The following is a 17,894-nucleotide window of genomic DNA, read 5'->3' on the forward strand; positions in this document are numbered from 1 at the left end:
CATTTCCTCTGCTCTTAAACCAAAGTGTGTGCTGCTGTCAGCCTGGAAAAGCAGTATATTCATGGCTGGGAATGAAGAATATTTCTTCCCAAAGTTTGTGATAATTTTTGCACTTAATTCATACATGAGAAACTTAGTAAATCATGTTTAAAAACTGAGTTTTTTTTTCCTAAAACTAGGTCTTGAAATATAAGGTGCCTCAAATATCCAAGACTAAAAGGAAAGCTTTAGAAAGAGACGAAGCATGCCCTCATGTGGCAATGTTTTTTCCTTATAATACCTGTTTGTTTTGGTCTTAATTCTGAAAGAATTTGTTACAGTGTGTTATGTCACTACATCGGAATTGGCATTCAGAACAGGCATTCTGTTACAATGCTGGTGTACACACAAAATGTTCAGAAATAATTATATGGGCTCTTATTCTCTCGTTACTTGAGTCTGTGCATGAGTGCTTTTATTTTTATTCCAAAAGAAGAATAGTTCCACTCAGGAATTCTAAAATAAATAAGGGCGTGAATTAAAACTTGTCGTGTCCTCTGATACGTGGGAAAGTTGCTTTCCATGACTGAAAACAAAGTTTAAAATTATTACAAAGTCATGGATGGACAACTTTGTTTTAAACCAGAATAATTGATTTTGAAGTCAATTTAAAGCTAGACCAAAATAAACCAAAAGTGAAGTAAATGTTCACAGAGCCTGGACTGGCCTGAGTATCTCGCTTTAAAGATCGTGTTATTTGTTGAGCCGGTAGAACTTACTTGTTGTGTCCGTGTGAGGCCTTCTGAGTGCATGGAGAAACCTTTGGAAAAGTACCTGAATCTGTTGTAAATTTACAATTTTGACATAGAGAGATTGCATTTTAAAAACCCTGCTGACATTATTCTGTTAAATGTTTTGAAGTTCAGGAAGTTCTAGTCTTTCCTGAGACAGCATCACCTGCTTTTACCATAAATAGACTTTCTTCCTTTATTTCCCAAATTTAAACAGCAAAGGGTGATTTATACGAATTACTGGGTCCTAACAACTCACCAGAACTGCCTAATAGTACTTTTTGATTGATTACAGATTGATTATTATCTTGTTAAAAGTGGATGAAGATCATGAGGTGCCTGGTTCAGAGATGTATGGTGGTCACCTCTCACTCCCTCCAATTCTGAGAGTGGTTTGTAGAGTCAGGGAATATGAGAAGTAAGAAACAAAGCAGCTGATGATCCTTAACTTAGCTGGAGAGACCTGAACATGTGTGACTGCTGTGGGTGGTCTGAGTTTAGGTGCTTGAGTTGTAGGTTTTGGGTATTGGTGTGGATATGCACGTTGCTTTGAAAACACTTTAGGTTGAATGAGAAATGAATTCCTTATATCTTTCCCCTAGGATCTAGTTGACTTCAGTGGAAGCGAAATCCTTTCTTAAAGACATCTCAGCCATCTTCATTCATCACATCCTCAGCAATGCTCTGCTATTGAGTTTCCTTTGAAAAAATTTTGTGCTGTACTTTGCTGGCTGGTTACTTAACTTCATATAGACCTTCTCTGGTTGTTGCATGTCTTATAATTTTTAAGATTTTATTTCATCTGCTTTATAAAGTGTAGGGAAATTAATGATTTATGAAATTCTTCCCAGTATTTTAGAGGCATTAGTACATATTGAAGAATGGGCAATCACACTGTTGTTCTCATGGGAATTTTAACAGAAAGTAAGGCTGCTAGATTAGCTACAATCCTGCTCTTACAGACACAATTCTTGTACTGTTTTTGTACTTTGTTAAAAAGCTCATATGTGAGAATGTGTACTTGTACCAAGCCAAATACTTCAGCACCATGAGAATCCCACCAGCTTCATCTCCACGCTGGTAATGAACACGGGCCTGGATACGTTCAACCTGCAGAAACCATCTTGTGCTGTTTACAGTCAACTACAGCAATGTCCTTCCAGTGTTGACTTTGATGCAGTAAACAGAAGTGCCATTTCTGCTTTGCTTTGTCTTCTTGCTGTGCCTTAGGCTGTTCAAAGCTGTTCTCTGCTTGCTGTTACCAGGCAAGGATGCTTTGGATTTGGAAAAAGACAAGTGGGGTGGCTCTGTTGGAGAAACTGAGTCAGCCCTGCAGCATCTGGATCAACTGTGTGCCTTGCTGCACATTTGCATAGCCTCAGTTGGTCCCTGAGCCCTGAGTTTCCAGCTGTGCCTCAGCAGTACTAATGCCCTAACAGCAGCTGCATGGAAGCTCAGAATGTACCAGCAGTGCAGTTTAAGTGGAGATGCTTGCTGATTCAGCTGGTGAGATGAACTTGTTGCCTGACTAAATACTGATGGCACAGCAACTTGAGAAACTGCTCTGAAGAAATGGGTGGGCCCCAGGCACCTCCCCGCTTGCTATTGTGTTGTGCTCTCAAGACTGGTTTCCGTTTTCTGGACACCCTTTGCTTCCTGCTCTTCTGCTTGTTTGGCAGGAGATGCTGGCCAGTTGGCTGTGGGAGGCACTCAGTAGTAAACTGAGACCTCTGTCAGGGAAACAAAGCCTGCCCTATAACCTCACAGAAGGCATGAGGTGTCCACTTATGGTCCTGTCATTAGTCTGTCAGTCTGAACAAAAACTATGGAGAGATGAGCAGCCAGGGGAACAGCTGGCTCCTGCCCTGGCCCCACGACACATAGGAGATGCTGGCAGGAAAGGTAGGGACAGGCAGGGAGTGATGCCTCAGAGAATGAGCTGGGCAACCGCATTTGCTGTCCCCTGGGCCCATCTGCTCCTGCTTGTCAAAGGCGATGGCTGTATGGTCGTCAGAGACTTTGAGGCATGTAGGCTGTAATCCAGCTGGCTCTGCTGATTACAGACTGGGAATTGCTGCCCCAACTCCAACCACCTGAACGAGTCCCCACGTTGCCACATGAGCTTGAAGAGAGCTAACCCTGAAAATGGTGGCACTGCAGTCTCCTTGTCTTTATCACTCCTGTTTGCAAGTATAAAGGTGATGGAGTTGGGTCTGTGTGTCCTGTCACAGCTGGGTTGGACAGCAGCAGGGCTATGCATACCCTTTTTACTCCACTCTGGTTTTGGTCCTCCAGATTGCTCAAGCTACCTCTGAGGTCAGCTCAAGATCCTGCTCTCTGATGGGTTCTTGCAAGAAGAAGAGTAGAACTGATCTGGGCCAGGAAAGTTCTCAAAGTGTATGTCCAGGTCTGCTCCTCTTCCAGAAGGGCCTACAACAACAGCATCTTTTATACAAGGAGTTGACTTAAATAGGACTGTGGGCCCCTGCTGTCAACTGAAAATTTGCATAAATACTTTCTCAAGTAATGAGATTTTTCTGACTTGAACAAACATTGCACAAGAAGCAGAGAGGGAGTGTTTGCAGAAAAGGCAAGTCTGCTACGCTGCTGCCTTAGTTGAGAAATTGGGCTAGTACCGACCACTAAACATAGGCCATGAATTTGGTTTTTCTCAAGTTGAAGCTCCTCAGCATAGTTGAACTGATATGTTAATGTATCAAAGTAAATGTTGCCAAGAGTCAGCTTCTCTGGTTGTGGCAGTGAGGAGACCAGAAGGTCCCATGACATCCATTCAGGCCACCTCTGTGTAAGTCTAATGGACTAGAGATGGCCATATGGTATAATGAAGCAAGCTGTCCAAAACTGCAGGAAGAGGGAAGATCTCTGCAATGCATTCTCTGGTGGTGTGAGAACAGCAAGGACAATGGCATGCAAGCTGATAAATTAATTACCACCCACCTGATCACCATTTGTGGTACATTCGGTAACCCCAAAACCCAAGAGCCGTCCCCTTTTTGAGGAGGGTAGGAGGCAGGGGAGAAAAGAGTCTGTTTAGCATTACACTCCTACTGCCTTTTCCCCTGGTATCTCTCACCGCATTTTCCAGGGGATGCAGTTATTGTTACTGCAGCTTAACAATGGGGAAACCGAGGCACAGCTGTACAGTGACTTATCCTTTCTCATTGTAAAGCTTCGAGGAGGATCTTGGTGTCTTGGGTCCCAGCCAGGTAGTCGCAACATGTTAAGTTGTAAGTGGTATAAAAATAGCTGTTCTGATCTCTTTATTTAGAAGGCCTAACTTCCAGAGGGAAGCAGGTAGAGGAGGAATGGGTAAGCCCTGATGCTGGGGCTGCTTTTCCTTACTAGTTCTGCTGTCAGTTCCCTTTTACCATTTTACATATGGTCACTTGATACCAGCAGCTGCTCTGGGACATCTGTATCTGTCACATCCTTCTTTTTCTTGCGGTGTCCAAAAGCTTCAGAGAACCACAAAAAAAAAAAAAAAAAAAAGGCATTAAAAAAAAACCTCCTAGTAGCTGAGTTTCCTCCCAGGCTCGGTTCTAAACATGTCACTTTAATGATGTCTAAACTACGCAGTGCTTGATGAGCAAAACATTACTATCTTCTAGCCACATTTGTTTTCTCTGTCTCCCAGAGCATTATAGTCACCCGGGGAGAACTGCATGTTCTACTTTGCTGCTGTAAAGCTATTATGGGTATGAAAAGTTCCCATTAATCTGCTCCACACATGGATGTTTCTGGATAAAGTTCAGTAGCCAGATCCCTCTTTCTTTGTGTGCATCAAACGAAGCAGAAAAACGCCTCCAATTTAAAGACATCAAATGAATAACCAAATAGATGAGATTAATTTTTGTTTAATACATGTGGGCAATGAAGCCAATGGCCAGTGTTTGTATGCAGACTTTTCTTGGGAGTTCATTACTAGCTGAGCCTGTAATAAGTTAATGCAGAGATTCCATGGAAATAGGGGGTTAATTATATGCAGAGGATGTTGGCCAATGTACAGCACTGAACAACAAAAATAGCCCAAAGTCTTGCGCTTTGGATGTGGAATCAATTAACGAGGTCCACGGCATGTACCAGAATTTGTTAGGATAGTTGTACTATAAGGATGCTTTATTAATTTTTTCTCTAAAAAGCTAAGAAAATAAGTGGATAATAGAAGAGCAGGGACTGAAAGACATGAGCCTGGTAATAAAACATTGGACTTTGGATTGTGGCCAGAGCAAGCCTTTCAATGGGCTTGAAGTTTGGACTGCAACAGAGTTTGAACTGCCTTTCACTAACTGTCCGAAAGGTTACGAGTGCTACACAGAGAGAAGTGCTGCTGTTAGTTTACCAGCTCCCTGCTCTCTGCTGGCAAGAGCCTTATGCTCCTAATACGCCGTAGCCCTCAGACTGACTGATACCAGCATGTGGCACGGCGTGCTGCAGGCTCAGCTCTGAAGACCAAGCATAAAAATCCTGCTTGATGCTGGCTGGCACAGACCAAATTTCCACCCCCCCCCCCCACACACACCCTTTTCCACATCTGGTCCTAATATAAAATGTGTCTTTCTGTCTATTTTTTTTTTCCTTGCCACATCTTTACAAATGGCTTCTCTCAAAAAATAGCGTGTTCCCCCCTCTCCTCTGTGTTTCTAGGTTTTAGAGTTGTGTGTATGTCTGGTAGTTTAATGACATAGTTACTGAACAGTGTGCTTATACAGGGATGTCATTTCACAGAAAAGGCAGAGAAAGAAGAGTTTACTTTTCTTTTTCTATTTTCAGAGGCATTAAATACTCCCACTTCTAGTTGTGATGAGTTTTCGAGGAATCCCATAAACAGGTAGTGTACAAATTAAAAAAAGATCTGAGCCATTTTCACTAATTTTCATTTTAATACAGCCCTGGGCAGCTCCAGGCTCTTCTCAAAGTCCATCAGCTTCCACTGTTGTTTTCCCTTCTTTTTCTCCCCTTCATAGACTTATCCCCAAAGCCATTGGTTTGTTCCTGGACACCGTTGCTGAAGCAGTTGGATAGTGTCACCCCCGGTGGAGGCGAAGGCCACGAGTCTCCATAGAAATGCCAGCAGGGAAGGGTTTTTTGAACTAATCAGCATAATCCCAAGCAGCTCTGTGGGTTGTAATCTGTGGGGTTCCCACCACATTCTGCTGTTTGTGCTCAGCTCCCTGCCAGAAAGGTGGGCCCAAATGTTTTAGCATGTGGGCCCCCAGAGGGACCTGGAGAGGCCTGGAGGTCTCCGAGGGGGCCCACCTGAGGCCCTCACACCCCTGCAGGCCCCTGCCCTGCTGAGACAAGGGCAGGGTTACTGCTAGGGTGGGTGTTAGCGTTCTGCAACACTGCAGCTGTAGGTGGGGGGCACGCGGGAGAGAGAGGTTCACTTGGTCAGCAGAGGCAATGCACGGGGACCACCCTGACCTCTCCCCTGCCCGCCTGGCTGCTTGCAGTTAAAGTGTTACCAGCCAAGGTACAGCAGAGCTGGTGTGTGCCTCGCCTCCCAGGGCACCCGGGGACAAGGCTGGAGCGGCAGGAGGGAAAGGTTATTTTCGTGGCAGCTCATTAGGCAGATGGGGGGAAGAGAACGCAGGGAGGTCAGGCAGGAGGAGGATGCGGCAGCCAAGCAGAGGCAACCAGCCTCAGGCGGGGCAGATCTGTGAGGAGACATGGAAGCTATGGGGCTCATTAGTTACGGTCCAGCCTGTCATAGGAGTCACTGCTAATACTTGTGTTTTCTGAGACATTGCATGAGAACGGGCACCTCATTTTGCCTGCAAGACCATGGCTTGCTTCAGGCACTGAGTTACAGGTTTGTTGCACAAACAACAAACTCTGGCATGGTAACTCCCCAGTGCTCCCCAGTACTTAAGAAGCGTTAGAACACCAGCAGGCTGCTTCTGCTCTCTGGCTTGCCATTTTAGATGGCTAAGGAATGCCCCAAGTATCCGTATTGCCAATCAGCTGCCTCATTCATATTCTGTAACTGATTCAATTAGGGTCAACACCAAGGGAAAAGTGAAAGTCCAGCCCTGCTCATGCACTGAGCCTAAGACAACAGCATTTTCTTGTTTTCTGAAGAACTGGGGATAAGAGAAGGAGTCCTGACGATCTCTGGATTTGTTGGCTTAAATTCTTCCTTGTTTGGAAGTGCTTTAGCATAGGGAGGCCAGCTGCTGACACAGCTGAATAGTACCTTGTTCCATGCCTTCAACTCAGCTGAAACTATTCACAGAGCAAGAATGGACGATGGAGTCTAGTTGCTTTGTAACTAATCTGAGTGAGGAAGTATAATTATGATAGTTATCACTGGGGGACATTTCAAAGGGAATGCACGCTAGATATTGTGACTAAGCACTTAGTTTGTTCCATCAAACTGCTTCCAGCCCAGCAGCTAGCTCAGTGTACGTAATAACTCTGTTGACTTCAATGAGATCCTTCAGCTCACATCAGCTGAGTACTTGTTCTGTCAGAGTGGGCCATAGAGCAGGTGCGAGACATGAGACGTCACCTCACCTGCTCCCTTTTTCTCTTCCTCCAGACCCTCAGCCTTCAGGCTGCTTTTCAGCATTTTGTCTTGTATAGTTTCAAATGAATCAAGCTACATCTGATATTACTCTTAAACCACTTGATTATTTCCCCTTTAAAATTCAGATTTTTGTTCGCACTCAAATAAAAATACATATCAATATTTTATAAATATCTGTAGTGTATCCCTAGGCACAAATTATATTGTAATAATAAACTGGCTGGCTTGTTTTAATAGTTCCTGGCTTTTGGCTTTACGTAATACTGCAGGTGTGAATCTAGTAGCAAAACTGTAGGTGTGAATTATTATGTCTCCATAGAAATGCCAGCATAATAGTTTGTACTTTATTGTGCTTTATTGCTTAATTGGCTTCTTCCATAAGGATTCTGCAGTTATTACTAGGAAATAATGCCAAGCTTTTCCAGGAAAAGAGTGATACATATTTACAAAGGTCAGTCTGATTTTAGGGCATGACTGGGTGTGGAAAGTGAATGAAAGATGTTATTAAGTGAATTAAAAGAGTGAATACTAAGTCCTCAATAAAAACAAGAGCAGGCTAAAAGATGCTCCAGAGCCCCAGAGAGCTGGCTAATTTTCTGGCAAATGTTTGGGGATTCCCAGGTGATGAGTGATACCTCTGGCTGCTTATACGCTCTGTGATCTCCTCTTTCCTCTCTGTCCTTCCCACTGCCATACTTCTGCCAGAAAATTAAAGAAAATCGAAGTCGTATTTGCAGCAACACAGAGGCCGAGATCCCATTGCAGCTGTGGCCTGTGGGAGCACACTCCTGAGCCATCCCTACCATTGACTAGCCCTGAAGCAAAGAGATGCAGGCAGCACTTTGGATCTCCACTTGTGGGTTGTGCTGCTATTTGGTGAATTCAAAATCTTTATCAGTGATCCTGATGATGAGATTGAGTGCACTCTCCGTAAGTTTGCAGGTGACACCAAGTTGGGAGGGAGTGTTGATCTGCCAGAGGAGAGAAAGGGACTACAGATGGACCTGGATAGACTGGATTGATGGGCCAAGGTAAAGTGTATGAGTTCCAACAGGGTCAAGTGTCAGGTCCTGCATTTTGGTCACAACAACCCCAATCAACCCTGGGGAGGAGTGGCTGGAAATCTGCCTGATGGAAAGGGACCTTGGTGTACTGATGGACAGTCGACTGAATCACAGGAGGAGATCACAGCAGTGTGCCTAGGTGGCCAAGAAGGCCAGTGGCATCCTGGCTTGGATCAGGAATGGTGTGGTGAGCAGGACTAGGGAAGTCATCCTGCCTCTGTACTCGGCACTGGTGAAGCCCCACCTTGAGTACTGGGTTCAGTTTTGGGCATCTCCATACAGAAAGGACATTGAGGTGCTGGAGCAGGTCCAAAGAAAGGCAACAAGGCTTGTGAAGGGCTGGTGAATATCCCCTGTGAGCAGCAACTGAAGGAACTGGGACTGTTTAGTCTGGGGAAGAGGAAGCTGAGGGGAGGGGAGACCTTATTGCTCTCTTTAAATACTTGAAAGGTAATTGCAGTGAGAGTGGGCTGGTTTCTTCTCACTGGTGACAGGTGACAGGACAAGGGGAAATAGCCTCAAGTTGTTCCAGGGGAGGTTTAGGTTGGATATCAGGATAAACTTCTGTACAGAAAGGGTTGTTAAGCACTGCAATAGGCTCCCCAGGGAGGTGGTTGAGTCACCATCCCTGGATGTGTTTAAAAATCATTTGGAAGTGGTGCTCAGGGACATGATTTAGCAGAAGATTGTTAGAGTTAGGGTAGTATGATTAAGTCATGGTTGGACTCGATGATCTTTTCCAGCCTCAGCAATTCTATGACTCTATGATCAAATGAACAGGGAGAAGTTCCAGGCATGTCAAGGTGCCCCGCACTCAACCTGCCATGTGAACTCCAAGACACCTCCTGTAAGCACTGACATGCTGTGGTGTGAGCACTAGGAGTGTATTTCAGTAGTTGTAATGAGTGAAAGCTGCTACTCCTGTGAATCACTCAAATTTCCACCATATACTCCTGCTGAATTTTTTCCTCCTCCCTCCCCTTTTCTCATCAGCTGTGTGCCTATTCCTTCTCACATTCATTGATGGCTTCTGTTCCTCATTTAAGCCTTTTGATGTCTGTCTGGAAATGCTGCCTCAGAGTAGGGGTATACACATGCTTTCAGCTAGGTAAAATTTGTAGGTTTCTGCTATCTGGGATCTACCTAGGGGATCCATAATGCTCTTTTTGAGACAGAGAAAGTTCTTACAGAGAAGACTTTGAATTAGTAGTCTTTTCTGAACTACAAGATTTACTATCATGATTCATACACCTTAGCTGTATTACTGCAAATTTGGGTAAAGTGTCAAATTATCCTCCTTCTTATCTTTGAGGAAATGCAGTGCACTCCAGCCCTGTTGACTCTGAAAGCAAACCCTGCACTGCTTTGGTACATGTGAATTGTAAGTACCATTGGAAAAGATCAACAAACCTCTCCTTCTCCCTTCTTCCTCTCCTTCTCTCCTCTCCCTCTTCCCCTTGTGCAGCTGCTTGGAAACCCATGCAGTTCTGCAGATATATACCAAGTTATGAAGGAGATGGAAGCATTTGGAGAGCTGGAACATGATTAGTAACTGTCAAATTACAAGTAAAACTGAAACTCCCTTAAATCTCTCCCACCCCCCCTCTTTGTTATTAGGAACTAGTACATGAGTCTTTGGCTAGTCTGTCATTCCTTGACGCAGTTTGTTTGTGGTTAGTGAGCATCTGAAGCCTTGGGCAAGTAGTTTGGACTTTAGGAAAAAGTTCTACGTGGAAGAAAAATGGAGAATGGGTGAACTGCAGCACCAAGAATCACATGAGGGAGTAGCTGGTATACGCATGCCAATGCAAGAGTCTTCACTCTTTCATAATGAGAGCTACATCTTGACTGCCAGATGAACCACCTCCTTTTGTACTTGAAATTGCAAAATAGCTCTGTAGCAGCTCTAGCAACTGCTCAGAGAGAAAAGAAATAGAAAAACATTTATGGCATCCCTAGCGTAACAGGTGTTTCTACAAAAAAGACTAATTGTTCATTTTCATTTGGCCCTTTGCTGTATCTCTGTTCGGTGCTGTTTCTTTGCCAGGATTGGAACAGAGCCAGCCAACTTTTTGCAGACCCCTAGCAGTGTTTTTAGGCTTGTCACTTTTAGGATTGTTCTGTTGCGTGCATTTCAGTATTGCTTTTTGTTTTAAATTGAGCTGAGTACATTCTATTTATTGTGCTGTCATGCTGTATTTTGTAGAAAAAAAATGTAGAAAAAAAAGTTTTTTTTTTCTCATTCCCGATTGCTATGGTGGCCTCAATCTTGGGTTAAATTACAGGAGAAACCCAGAAACAGTTAATCGAATGTTAAACAAAACGAATGAGGCTTGCATGGTGCCCTGAAGGTCATTAGACTCAAGGTCTGAGCAGCTGCCAAGGGGAGCGAGCTCCAGCGCAGGAGCACTCATCTGAGAAACCCCTGCTGCTGGACTTGGAGGGGTCGAACGCAGCACTGACTGCAGGCGCCTCCCAGCTGATCTCAGCTGCCATGGCTGGACGAGGGGTAGGAACTCTTTCCTCCTTATTCTGCTGGTCTAGAGAGCTTTGGAAGTGGATGGGAGGGTCGCGACTTGCCTCTCTCCAGCCTCTTGGCTGCCTCCTTTACTGCAGAGCTAGCAGATAGCTCTAAAATCACGAGGACAGACTGTTGCTGGAAATTAAGCGTGATGAAAGGGCCTGTGAACCACAGCTAATATTTGGAAGTGGCACAGGGGTGCTGCAGTCAGCACAGAGGGGCCTGTGTTCAGCTGTATGTCCTGTGAACCACTTTCCATCCCACCCACATCTTTCCATCGTAGTGACTGTTATCTTCTCCCTGCGTCTTGTCTCTTTCCAGCTTTGAGGTGAGAGCGAAATCACAGGATATGGCTGCAAGATGGAAAGAGAAAGGGAGAGCATTGTGATGTCATTCAATTTGAGTGTCTTCTAGTGTTTCTTTTTGGGTTATAGAAGAGCTTTGCTTAAATAATTCATTAAGTGAAAACTGTTGTGAGCAAGGAAGATGTATCCAAGTACTCATGCACTGTTACTCATGAATGTTAGTTTATTAAGCCTACCTATAGATCTCAATGTGTCTGTGGGATGATCTTGCTATTTTATTTCTCATTCATGCCATAATTGCAGGGATCCTTTATCCAGCGTAAACACTGATCTCACTGCATGCTGGAATGACGCAGTTTATAAAATAGGGAGCTGCAATAATAAGAAGGTGTGTTTTCTGAAAAAGTATTAGGTTTCTGAAGGAAGAGTTTACCCAAAGGAAGCTAGGTTTACAGATCTAACTCATTCAGATCTTTCTGGTTCTGAAGCTGACACACAAACACATGCACAAACACACACAGTCCAGTATCTATTTCATGGGCACATTCTTCTCATCTCAGTGTGTAAAGGTCTTGAAAGCAATAGCTACTGGCAGTACCCCAATTCAACATATCTACTAGGTCCTTTCCAGTTACAAAATCACTACGGACACATGCTCAGATGAATGCATGGCTTAAGCTACCTTACTATCAGAAGCAATGAAAGTAGCTGGGTGTCCTCTGGGACTTGGTTTGTGGGCTCTTTGTTTTTTTAATCTTGGTTTGCTGACTACAGCTCAAGAACTGTTGTTGGAGCAAACTCCCTAGCATAACCCCTGCAAGTAATCCAGCAATCTGCAAGACTTTTTAGATCTAATAATAAACTGCAGTGAGTCTTCATTATTTTCCAGATTTTATGGATTAATGGGCTGCAGGTGGAAGGAAAAAAGGGCAGATTTGGCTTTCTGTAAATTATCTCTGATTCAGTGGATACTTCCCTTCCTTGCCCTCATGAGGACTCACCTGTAGCTCTTCCTCCAGGCTTGGGGCCCCCAGCACAAGAAGGATGTGAACCTGTTGGAGCAGGTCCAGAGGAGGACCACAAAGATGATCAAAGGGCGGAGCACCTCTCCTATGAAGACAGGCTGAAGGAGTTGATCTTGTTCAGCCTGGAGAAGAGAAGGCTTCTGGGAGACCTCACTGCGGGCTTCCAGTTATAAAAGGAGCTTATAAACATGAAGGAAATAGACTTTTTATGTGATCTGATAGTGACAGGACAAGAGGGAAAGGCTTTAAACTAAAAGAGGGGAAATTCAGGTGAGATGTTATGAGGAAATTCTTTACTCAGAGGGTGGTGAGGCACAGGCTGCCCAGAGAAGCTATGGGTGCCCCATCCCTGGAGGCGTTCGAGGCCGGGTTGGATGAGACCCTGGGCAGCCTGAGCTGGTGTGTGACAGCCCTACAGCAGGGGGTTGGAGCTGGATGGGCTTTGAGGTCCCTTCCCAAGCCAGTCTATGATTCTATGATCTGTTGGGACTTATGAGGGCATGATCTACCTGTATACTCACAACAGGTATTTTAGATCAACATCAGGAGGCCTAACTCTGCTGACTTAAACATAGCATCTCCAATTTACATCATCTGTGTTTGAACCTAGTGTTATGTGTGTAAGCATGCAATCAGTGGATTGACACTCCCTCCTGGCAGCTCAGCATTTGACCTGTGTACTTGTGAATATTTGTAGTGTCAGGCTAGAGAAATGGAAGTACATCTATGAACGCAAATTATCTGTGCTTTCCTGTGTTTTCCTGTGTGCTCAGGTGGGAAATCTTAGCTATAGTAACTACCTGAGAAAGCTTTTTGATGCAAACAATCAGAGTAAACAAATGCCTTGAAGGCAACCCTTGTGCTTTGTACAGGATAAGTACATCCTGAATCTCCAGGCTAACGGGAACAGTTCTGTACAAGCTGACATTAATTTTCCAGGCCTAAATTTCATTTAAGAGCTTGTTTTTATATTGGCAGCAATTGTCATGCTGCCTATTCATACTTCTCAGCCTAGAGGAGCCATGGCCAGGTTTTATCTTAGTGGTCTCTACCCTGATGGTCACTGAAACCCTTTAGGCTTATTTTGCACAAAATTAATAATCGTCAGGCTCTCTAGGAGCTTGGCTCGGGTGCTGTATTTCACTAATAAGTATCCAGTTGAAGAGCTTGTGTTTAAAAAGAATTGTTATCTAACGCTTACTGGCAGGTTTTGACTCTCACATCCCTGTTGAGATTGATTTCCTGTACATGTCTAATTACTGATGACACAGTAAGATATAAGCAAGAAGAGCTATCTTGCAACTGCAAAGAAAGCTTGAGGCCAAGTTCCCTTTGGCTCAAACAGAAGGAGGCCTCATTTTATTTCATTTACTAAAGTCACCATAGAAGGATCCTCATTTGAGAACTTGCAGCAATATAGGAAGTGTGTACAAAACAAGTCCAGACATCAAACAGGGCAACACCCAAAATGTCTCTGCATTTGTAAGCATGCTTCACATCTGCTCAGCTTTGCAGTAGGCATGAAACATAAAACTTGGGATATCTTTCTAATTCGTTTGAATGGATGCTAATTCAACCCGTGGTTTGTTGAAATGGAGGCTGCAGCTGCAGCTGGCTTGAGAAAGTGTTTTAAGGAAAAAAAAAAAGAAACACCCTGGAGAAGGAAAGGTATTTTCATTTAAAAAAAAGAAAATTAGAAAAAGATTGGTTTCCTGATCTGATTTACAATACAGCCCGATTAATAGTTGTAGGATCAAATGCCTAAACTGCACCATGACACAGGGAAGGGCAGAGCAAAGGAAGCTGTAAGGCTTTTAGCCCTTTCCTGGGATCTGAGAACAGTCTTTGATCAGAAGGATGCTCACTGATGATAAGAGCGTGGAGGTAAGAAGAGCTTCTGTTTCATAGAGATATGTCAAGAGCATATGTGAGAATGTCTGGGCAGCCTTTACTGGAGCCTCTGTTAAAATTCTGTGTGACCATATCAAATACAGACTGGGTGACTTCAACAGGGGTACTATACCAAATGTCTTGTATAAAATCTTGCAGTGAGAGCGTGAGCTTGACTGTTCATATGCTTCCATAGGGGCAAGGCTTATTCACAAGTTAGTTAGAGAGATATTGTATTTCATCAGCTGAAGGCAGTTTTATAACAGTGTAAGTACCTGCAAAGCAAAGGCAATACTCTTAGAGATCACATCAATTATAAATGTATATATATAGTAGCATCCACCTACATTCGGTACATAATTATAACATGTGGAGAGTATATAGAGGACAGGCCTAAGATGTGCACTGTAAAGCAAGTAGCATGTGATGACCTTTGGCTGTGGCAAGGCACTAAATTAGACTGCTCGTTTCCGGTGTAATGTTGTAGTCACTATACTGTCACCTGGATCCAACTGCTGGAATAATTTTTTGCCCACAGTTGGTCATCACTGTCCTTTTTCTGCAAGTTACATCTCTTAAGATGTACTGGCAGAGCTGCTGATTTGATTTGCCTTGTGCATTTCAGTCACATTATCTAACCTGTCCATCTGACCATCAGAGAGGGTGTTTGTCCATAGCCTGAGGCTTTTGGCCTGAGGCAAATCATACAGATACAATAAGAGCTATCTGACCAAGAACAATATGGGCTGAGCAGAGTTTGGGGGGTCTGAAAATAAAAGAAAAAATTCTAACAGTTTTACAAGCTTCTATACTCTTTGAGTCCATAAGTACAAGCATCGCTAATCATGGTGTCATTAGACCACCTTCACACTTTAATTAATGTAACTATTTTATCTCTCTCCTCCTGCCAGTGTCTGCTCAGACCTTTCAGCGTGGAACACTCATTTCCAGGCTGAAAGGGGAAATGCTCTTTTTCTATGTATAAAGGATTTTTTGTAGACGTAGAGCCAGTAAATCTGTCACCAGTTAAATGTGTTAAGCACAATTTCAGGAGTGCTGCAACCCCCTGGAAAACCTTGAGCTCCAGGATGTAGATGTTAAACACCACGTAGGAAAACTGTTTATGTTAGTGGGAGAGAAAGGGAAAAATAAAGCATCCTAATAGGTAAGGTGATGTCTGCTGTTCAAGGACTTGAAAATGGCCTGACCTTCCACTCATGACAAAACTGCATTTCATATGTGCTCTGTGGCTTGTGTCACTTGGCCCTGCCCTAGCCTTAGTTCTAGCGTGGCTGCATGTCAGCTAAACATTGCATGCATGAGTGTTGTGAGTAATTATTTACATGACAGCATGTACCCAGACTGCCCCGCTGTGCACCATGCACCGTGCAAATACACGGCAAGAGACAACCTCACTCTAAAGCTCTCGTGGTATAGAAAGGCCATCAGAAAGCAAGAAGGGAAAGAGAAACAGAAAGAGCTGAGAAATGCATCCAGGGTCACACAGCATGGAAACAAGGCAATGTAGGTTCCTGCTTGTGGGTGTTTTCATGCGTTCCCAGCAGCAAGTCTTGTGTCACTTAATGCTGCAGAAGGTGACTTCTGGGTCAGAGCTATGCTCAGGGCCTTTCCCACTGAGACAATTCAAGAGTGTTCCTCTTCCTGCAAGTTTGCCATGTCCTACTGCCAGAGTTACTGTCCTATTGCCCTGGTCAGTGGAAAAAGGCACACGTACCTATGTAGTGATTTTTCTAGAGCAAAGTCCAGCCTTCCAGATCCAAACTGCTCACATTCAGCAGATTGCTGCTATAGCAGGAGGTAGGCCTCTTAATGCCTATTAGCTTGCACAGTCCTCTTTGGGCTAAAAGATACTGTGCAAAGGATAAGATACGTTGTTAATACAGCCAGTTTTCCAAGGGAGCTTTATGAGAGAGGTTGTTTTTATTCTTCGTTGTTTTTCTAGCTCACAAAAATGTCAGCTATCCTCCAGAGTACAATAGACTTCAGCCATGCTGCTCCTGCCTGTTTCCATTCATCTCCTTAATAGGAGTGAGTGAGCAGTGATCAAGCAGCACTCTGCAGTATCACCATCCTTCCTGAACCATGTGAGTGACAAGGTGGGTAGGAAATGATGGCAGAGTGCTGATGAGATTAGCACTTCTTGATCTTCATGAAATAAGAAATCCCCAGGACTAACTCATCCTTCAGTATTCTTGGTGACTAATAGGTGTTTTATCATCCTTCCAATTAGAAAGCATTTATCAGCAATCTTTGCTAACTCACTGCATGAATTGACCTGTCATTCACAACCTCAGCCCTTGGAACTGGTAATTAAGTTTAGCAACCTGCCTCAGCAGCTCTGATTGAGATATCTATGTGGTGTGTTTTCATGTTGTCAGGCAGACACTTTGGGTTTTCCTTCCCAAAAGGAAAGGACTTCAGGAAAAGTGAATGAAGGCTCCTGGATGCACAGGCGGATGCAAGTCAGTACCTGCAATCATCAAATTCCTGCAAGCAGCACAGGGTGAGTGGCATGGAGTGGCACCACCAAGGCTAGAGGTTTTATTTTGGTTTAGTTGACATTAGATGAGACCTGAGAACAGTGCTCTTAAGCTAAAATACCTGTTTCATCCCAGTGCTTTCCAGGTTGCCTCGTCTGGGGCTGTAAAGGACATCCATGCTTCATTCTTGACCCCTCCCTCAACTTCAGAGTTTCATATTTAAACCTGAGCTCATGTCAACCTCTGACAGCAGAGAACATGTTTTATCCACAGTGTAAACTTCTTTAAAGTCATTCAGTCTCCTGTTGAAGGGAGTTCCTTAAGGAGTTAGAACCTATAGACAAATAGCCAAACACTGTGTGAACTGCAGTGTTACCCCAGGACTTTCTGAGTTTGGTCCAGCCAGTAATTTGACACAAATGAAAGTGGTGAACTGAGGTCTGTGCCCCCCACAAACAGGTAAAATGTCTGCATTTTGGGTTTACAGAGATAAAGTTTTGGTAACTGCACTTCTGACTGGAGGCTTGTTTCTTGTGGTGAAGCTGATCTGTGTTGAAAACTGCTTCTTCACATCAAGATTACACTGTGCTAACTTGAGGGTAATGCTAGTAATGTCATCGCTACTGCTGACACTGAGGCTGCATCTCTTGTTATTTCTTGGCCTTTCTCTGAGGTGCCTAGCTATTATTTTCTTTTTATGATGACAGGAAATTTGAGTGTTGCTTGCACTGAGATTGTACCTCTACAACAGGAAAATCTTTTCCTTTCCTTGTCTAAATCTTGGGTTGACACCAGTTGATACAAGCTGATTTTCAGTAGCTAGCCCACTGTGTTTTTGTTTTTGTTTTTGCTTTTATAAGCAAGTTTTGCTCTGGAAAAAAAAAAAAAAAAAGCCACGTCTTAAGAAAATCCTACCTTCTTCACAACTGCCAAGGGGCATAGAAGTGCCAGCATCCGCTACCCATTCCAAAATCAAGTTCAAATTGCCTGGTTTGGGGTTTTGGAGGAAACACAATTTGCAGAGTTCACTGAACCTCATGGAAGATTTGGTTTTGAATTTGTCTGGAACTGTCCTGAAATATTCCTTACCCCATTTTACCACAGGAAATATCCTGAGGGGATTTTTCTTCTTTTTTCCTATTTCACTACAACAGGCTTATTTCCATTCTGTCTTAAGAGACCATCTACATTTTAAAGAAATAAAGACCTTCATGAAAAGTCTTGAACGAACCAAACTTGATATTTAAGGGGCCAGTTCCCCACAGTATTTG

The 17,894-nt window shown here is 43.7% G+C and overlaps 1 long non-coding RNA gene across 2 annotated transcripts in view; it reads left to right on the plus strand.

Moving 5' to 3' along the window:
* The window catches only part of LOC116216423 (uncharacterized), a 58,058-nt gene that overhangs the window by 15,674 nt on the left and 24,490 nt on the right, over nt 1-17,894 (plus strand). The window contains exon 4 of one of the 2 annotated variants that reach the window (XR_014882306.1): nt 16,522-16,646. This is a non-coding gene — a long non-coding RNA (uncharacterized LOC116216423). Of the gene's footprint in view, nt 1-1,372; nt 1,970-16,521; nt 16,647-17,894 lie in introns of those variants that run through there. The other variant, XR_014882305.1, reaches the window with a different exon arrangement.

The sequence above is a fragment of the Meleagris gallopavo genome, chromosome 3 (assembly GCF_905368555.1).
Source record: "Meleagris gallopavo chromosome 3, MGAL_WU_HG_1.1, whole genome shotgun sequence".
NCBI classification, from domain to species: Eukaryota; Metazoa; Chordata; class Aves; order Galliformes; family Phasianidae; genus Meleagris; species Meleagris gallopavo.